The sequence below is a fragment of the Canis lupus genome, chromosome 2 (assembly GCF_011100685.1).
Source record: "Canis lupus familiaris isolate Mischka breed German Shepherd chromosome 2, alternate assembly UU_Cfam_GSD_1.0, whole genome shotgun sequence".
NCBI lineage: Eukaryota > Metazoa > Chordata > Mammalia > Carnivora > Canidae > Canis > Canis lupus.
Window position 1 is genome coordinate 25,539,224 of NC_049223.1, and position 7,137 is coordinate 25,546,360.

At 37.1% G+C, this 7,137-nt stretch overlaps 1 pseudogene; it reads left to right on the plus strand.

Annotated features, from left to right (window-relative positions):
* The first annotated feature begins 4,547 nt into the window (after window positions 1–4,547).
* LOC100683304 lies at window positions 4,548–5,556 on the plus strand (annotated as a pseudogene).
* Window positions 5,557–7,137: the final 1,581 nt, after the last annotated feature.

Here is a 7,137-nt window from a genome sequence, read left to right on the forward strand (position 1 = left end):
ACTAAATAAAAAAAAAAAAGCTCAAAAAAAAAAAAAAAGAAAAGAAAGAAAAAAGGAGAAAAAAAAAAAAGCAAGCTCATAGAATGTTGCAGATGTTCTCACTTATATGGAATTTTAAAAAGCCAAACTCATACACTGGGAATGGGAATATATGCATCAAAAGATCATTACAGTTATATGATGAATAATTCTGGTAACTTAATGTATAGTGTGGTGATTGTCGTTAATAATATTTTACTAAATTTTTTCTAAGAGAGTAGATCTTAAATATTCTCACCATGCACACACACACACACACACACACACACAGGTAATTGTTTGATGCAATGGAGCTAATAGCTCCATAGTAATGTTACCATGGTAATTACTTTGCAATATATGTGTATCAAAGCAATACTTCATACACCTTAAATTTATATAATATTATATGTCAGTTATATCCCAACAAAGCTAAGAAGAACCTTTTCCTCAGTAAAGAGAGATAGTGAAAAAAAGAAGGAGAGAGATTGGGAGAGCCATAAAACCAACTTCTGGATTTCTCTCAATTTGAAAGAAAATCTGCTTACTAACTGAATCTGATATTTGCTCAAGAAACAGGCTGTGCCTTTATTGAAACTCTCTTCTTCAGCTCAACATGTCAATAAGTAATGGCAATTAGATATTTCAAACTTACCAGGCATGGAGAGTACATTGGTCCCATAGAATGAACTAAAAAAAAAAAAAAAAAAAAAAAAAAAGTCATGGAAAAAATAAAGATAAATTTACAACTATAATAGTATGGAATAATATTTTGTTAGTTACAGTCATATAGACAATTATTATATATATATATTTAAATATAGCATTAATTTGCCATGCTGTATCTCAGTCATATGGCTGAGTTTTTCCATCTGATATTCATCAGAGGATTAGAATACTTCCATCTAAGTAGTCTGAGATGTTGAATTAGCTCCTATCTATTTACTGTTTTACTTATTGATTTCCCTCTCACTTTCATTCTGATTCAGTTTCTACACTTACTGCCTTTTAGGATGACCCAACTACCATTTCAGCAATGCTGTGACAACCTTATTTAAAGATATTTGCTTCCCATTCTCCTCCTTATTTTCCTATAGAAATGTGTGCTTCTCTAGGTCACAGGGAATCCTCAAGCCAGACCTAGGAAGCCGTTGCTACTAATGATTAATCTGCTAATGCAAATGCACCCTACATGGAAGGATCATGGCCTTGTAAGTGGAGCCATTGCTCTCCTGTGCACTGAGAGCTCTAAGAAGGTGAGCATGGAGAAGGAGCAAGGTTTCTGGGGGATCTTAGGGCTCTGCCTGGCTTGGGAAAAAGGGTCAAATAATTACTGGAATAAATTTGAAGGAAACTGATATTTCCTGCAAGAAAAATTGCTCTGTCAGCTACTCCCCTCATAATATTATTGGCTACCAGATTAAGGCTTAAAGGCTTATACAGTCCTTCGATTTTGGGAGCTTTCCCTCAATACGGCTTAGCTTATTTCCCACATCTGCATTTTCTAGGAATAAACAGCTCATCGTGTTCTACTTCAGATGTCTGCATAGCCTGCCTGCATCCATATCGGATAACCATAACCAGATTTGCTAAATGGATAAATAAGTCTCCTGGAAGGATTTCTGAAAGCATCAGGTGAAAACATTTAAAGCCAACAGACTCAGTATACTAATGGGGATGTCAGTTCCTCCAACACCTCAGGGTATTCGCACCCCTGAAGAAATTTGTAAATGTGACACAGAAGCTCAAAGAGCATCCGATGCAATGAAAAAAACTGTCTCTATCTCCCAAAAGCCAAATGGGTGAAGAAAGTCCACTTTACTTGCTCTGCTACACTTATATACACAAAGCAAGTGATGTTGCCAAATAGAGAATGACAGAGAAAAATATTCTTTAGTTTTATTACTTTACTTCATGATTCCATACACCGAGTTTTTATGGGAAAAGAGTTAGGAATGCATGAAGAGGGGATGGGGATGGGGATAAAAATCAGAAGCTTAACCATTATAGTGTCGGCTTCTGAGACTTGTTCCACCAACCACCCTTTTCCACTTAGAGGTCACGGGAGATGAGGCACCCCTGATTCTGAGAAAAGCTAGTCAGGTTTAGCTTCTTTCTTCTCACCACTGTGCACTAATTCTGCAAATCAGATAACAAAACAAGCTCTGTACTGACAGTCTACAGGCAAGCCAAACTGTTCCAGTTGAGGACCAAACAGACCAATCCCAAAAGGGATTGTTTTTCTTTTATCAACACGATGGGAAAGATTTATTACCATGTTGAAATAAATTGTTGAAAATCTATTTCTTAAGAAGTCTACAGTGATCTCTGTCAATCCGACTTCTGTGTGCACAAGAATGCAAAAATTCTGTACAGAGCTGACTATTAATAGAACAAACACGACTTGTTTCTTAAATTCTCCTTTAGCTTAACCTTGTTTTTTTTTTTTTTTTTTTTTTTTTTTTTTTTTTTTTTTTTTTTTTTTTTTTTTTTTTTTTTTTTTTTGTTTAACACATTTGGATACTTGCCTTCAAGGATTGAGAAAATAAGCCAATGATTTCTTTCCACAGAAGTCTTGAAAGGTCTTCAATAGAGTTTAGCTTTCTAGTATGCCACTAATTAAAATTAACTCTGGGGATTCTTTAGAAAAAGTATTCTTAAATTATAGTGGTGCTACTACATGTTAGGGTTTGTTTATGTAGGTCTTAAATTTCTATAAAACATCATTCTTGCAAAATGTCACTGTATTGATTATCTTCCCCAAAATGAAACCATCCCCTTTTATTAGACCATGTCCAGGAGGCAATGAAAATTTATCTTATCTTATGTGACATTCGGAAAAACAGTCCTAGAAAACTAGGAGAAAAAAATCCAAGAGCTATTTAAAGCAATGGTATGTGACCTTAATCATCCCTTACATCAGTGCTGCAACTAAACAAACATTTCTTGGTCCTAACTTTGGCTTTAGTTAATGAAATCACTGAAATTAGATTAAGATTAGCTACCATATCATATTCCTGTATCAGTTGGTACAGTTTCTTTTTAACCACTGGGCGCTATCAATAAATGTTAGCTTATGTTAGTTGGGGAAAGCTGAAGAAAAATAATAATAATAAAAATAATGAAACAAAAATCAAAGAATGTTAAAGTATCAAGCATGATATGAATAATCAAAGTGACTTTATCTTTGCCTCTGTGTGTTTTACCAGAATTTCTGATGAGCTCCTCTTCGATGATGCTGGTAATCACAACGATGCAATAATAAAGGGAGTGAAGTGTTCCCACTAAGATGCGGAGGAAAGGAATTAAACTCATCAAACTTAAGTTGGATCCTAGCCCTCCCATGCACAACCTTATGCTAATATATCTGAAGTTTTAAATCAGAGGCCAGTTAACAGCAGAGGAAATCATTTTCTCCACCAATTCTCCATGCCTTAGCCTTAGCCTTAGCTGGCTTGCTTACTTAGCTTTTTTTTTCTTTTTCTTTTTTATATCAGATTATATAGGAGTAGTTGTAAGTTTTGGACTCCTGTAATGAGTTGAATTGTGTTTACTTAAAATTCATATAAATAAACCTCAAGTGCTGACCTTATTTGGAAATGGGGTTGTTGAAGATATAACTAGTGAAGGTGAATTTAGAGTAGACTAGGATTGGCTTCTAATCCTTATAAACAAGGGAAATTTGGACACAGAGACACATGCAGAGGAGAAAGCACCTGCAAACCTCTAGAAGCTTGGAGGAAGGTATGGAAAAGATTCTTCCTCACAGCCCTCAGGAGGATCCAAGCTTGCTGCCATCTTGATAGACTTCTAAGTTCCAGAACTGTGAGATGATACATCTCTGATGGTGAACCCACTTACTTTGTGGTGCCATGTTTAAGAAGCTCTAGAAAACTAGCAGGGCCCTCTAGATGTATATGCTCTGCATCACATTTCCCAAACTTGTCTGATCATCTGACTTATTTGTGCAACCTTAAAAATATAGATTCTGATGGAAACATTCACAGCAGATTCCAATTCAGTATGTCTAGAGTGGGCCTGGAAATCTTTATAACAACAAATCAACAACCAAACTAAACAACTCTGGTCTTTGATTCTGCTGCAGAGTTAGATTTGAGAATTTCTACTGCAGGAAACAGTATTAAGAGAAGTTTGCAAATGAAAAAAAAAGTTCTTGTTTTTCTTTAATTTACTTGGTGAGATTAGAAAACATACATATATATGATATTTTATATATGTAATTTTTATTTCTAGGCCTTAATTATGTCTTTTGCAAAAGAGGAAAGTTGGAACTATACTGTAAAAGATAGAAATTTTTAGTCAGAGGTGCTCTCATTAATACTTCCTTCTTCTTTTGATCAATAATAGGAATATGTGCAATGTTTTCAGAGACAACCATTGTTCAGTGGGTCGTGCTGGCTTTACTGGGGTTTTTCTGCCTCCTGCCCCAAAACCCAGCCCTTCCTTAAAGCTGGGAGAGGGGGCCAGTTCCTGACTCTGAGCACTCTGAGGTCCAGGGGTAAGCCACCATGAGCAAATGGAAGGCACAGCAGCAGACGCTCAATGGGGGAAATCACTAATGTGCTCACAGAACTTGAAAACTATGGGAAGACCATGAACCAGGCCATCCTCAAGTACAATGCTTACAGAAAAGCAGCATCTGTGATAGCAGAAAACCCATACAAAATAAAAAGTGGAGCAGAAGCTAAGAAATTGCCTGAAGTAGGAACAAAAAATTGCTGAAAAGATCGATGAATTTTTAGTGACTGGAAAATTGTGTAAGCTGGAAAAGATCAGCAGGGTGATACGAGTTCCTCTATCAATTTCCTGACTCAAGTTAGTGGCATTGGTCCATCTGCTGCAAGGAAGTTTGCAGATGAAGGAATTAAAACATTAGAGGATCTCAGAAAAAAATGAAGATATGTTGAACCGTCATCAGTGAATTCGGCTGAAATATTTTGAGGAGTTTGAGAAAAGAATTCATCCTGAAGGAATGTTACAAATGTAAGAAATTATGCTAATGGAATATTAAAAACTGGATTCTGAATTCATTGCTATGGTCTGTGGCAGTTTCCGAAGAGGTGCAGAGTCTGTTGGTGGCATGGATGTTCTGACTCATCCAAACTTTACTTCTGAATCAACCAAATAGCCAAAGCTGTTACATCGTGTTGTGGAGCAGTTATAGAAGGTCCATTTTATTACAGATGCTCTGTCAAAAGGGGAAACAAAGTTCATTGGTGATTGCCAGCTTCCCAGTAAAAATGATGAAAAGGAGTATCCACACAGGAGAATTGATAGAAGGTTGCTACCCAAGGATCAATATTACCATGGTGTTCTCTATTTCACTAGGAGGATATTTTCAGCAAGAATATGAGTGCTCATCCCCTAGAAAAGGGCTTCCTGATTAATGAATACATAGTCCATCCCTGGTGAGTCACTGGAGTTGCTGGAGAACCTCTGCCATGAGTGGATCATGAGAAAGCCATTTTTGGCTACGTTCAGTGGAAATACCAAGAACCTAAGGATCAAAGTGGATAGGGTCTATTCTTCATTCCAGGCATAGCTCAACTCAATAGGAGTCTTAACTTATTTCTTAACCTTTGCTATGTAAGAGTCCCTGGTGTTTTTAAATGATTGTTTCTTCTTCTTGCTTTTGCTTACGCTGTAGTCAATAAGGTCTTTTGTACTATTAAAAAAAAAAAAAGGATATGTAGTGTTTCATCCATCATCATGCAAGTACCAGTGAATAACCATCATTTTACTTTGTAGGTCAGGTTCCCCATGAAACAGACTCTTAGCTGAAGTACAAGTGGCTTATTAGAGAATGAAGAAATCAGGATGGGCAGAGGGAGAGGTAGAACTTTCATGGAGTCCTCACAGGGCTCTCAGACAATCTGTAATGCAGGTGTATGACTTCTGAGATGTCTCAAATGGAAGTGAGGGGTCTTGGGCTGTGGACCTGCGTACCAGCCCATCTTTGCATGGGGATTGCTTTCAGAGAAGGTGCAGAGGCTGTGCGCGTGAGGCAGCTCCCTTCAGTTGAGGGAAATTCCTGGCTAAGAACAAACCTGAGAGGTCAGCAGACAACAGTGTTGGTAGCTGGTGAAAGGAGTTTCTCAGTCCTAAAGAAGGGTGGTCCCTTGGAGGCTCCTCACAGCATCTGCTACAGTTTACCTCTTGTCCTGGTGGATTCTTCTTCCTCTGTATATTCACTCAGTCTGAGAATAGCCACTCTACGATGTTGGTTGCTCTGCCTTCCTAGGCAATTTAAAGAAGAGAAAGGTGAGTTGGATGAACTAAATGGCCCTCAGCACTTGAAGCTTGCAACCTGATACCTACTGTCTCTTCCTTCACTCTACAATCCAAAATCATGGGGCAACTGGGTGGCTCAGTCAGTTAAGCATTTGACTCTTGATTTCCACTCAGGTCATGATCTTGGGGTTGTGAGATCGAGCCCCATGTTGGGCTCTACTCGGGGTGTGGAGCCTGCTTAAAACTTGCCCTTTTCCTTTGCCCTTTCCCTCACTCATGCTCGTGCTCTTTCTAAAATAATAAAATAAAATAGTAAGATAAAATAAAATAAAATAAAATAAAAATAAAAAATAAATAAAATAAAATAAAAAATAAATAAAATAAATAAAATAAAAATAAAATAAAAATAAAAAATAAATAAAATAAAATAAAATAAAATGCCTTTGCCTGCTGTTACCACCTCTGCTGGTCTACGTGGCTTGCTGGGGAGATGAGCCTTTTGTCACCAGCCTTTTTGAGGCCCTGGTCACTGTATTCATTGCTCCCTTTACCATAAAAAAATGGACAGAGGGATGTCAAGAATTGTTCTCCGAGAATCACCTGGAGTCCTTTTCTTTCTTTTTTTTTTTTAATCACCTGGATTCCTGAGTGATACATCACAGTACTTGCTCCCCATTGTCTTAAGATTGTTTTCCTTTTACTTTTTTCTTGACATTGGTATGTATGTTTGTGATTTTTATATTCCCTACCCCATAGGAAAAAGACCATAGTTACTATATGCAGAGCTTTGACAGGAGAAACATTTGAAGATTCCTCCCGTTATATGTTTCTTTATCTGAATGTGAAGATTGTTGTGGTTAGCTAGCT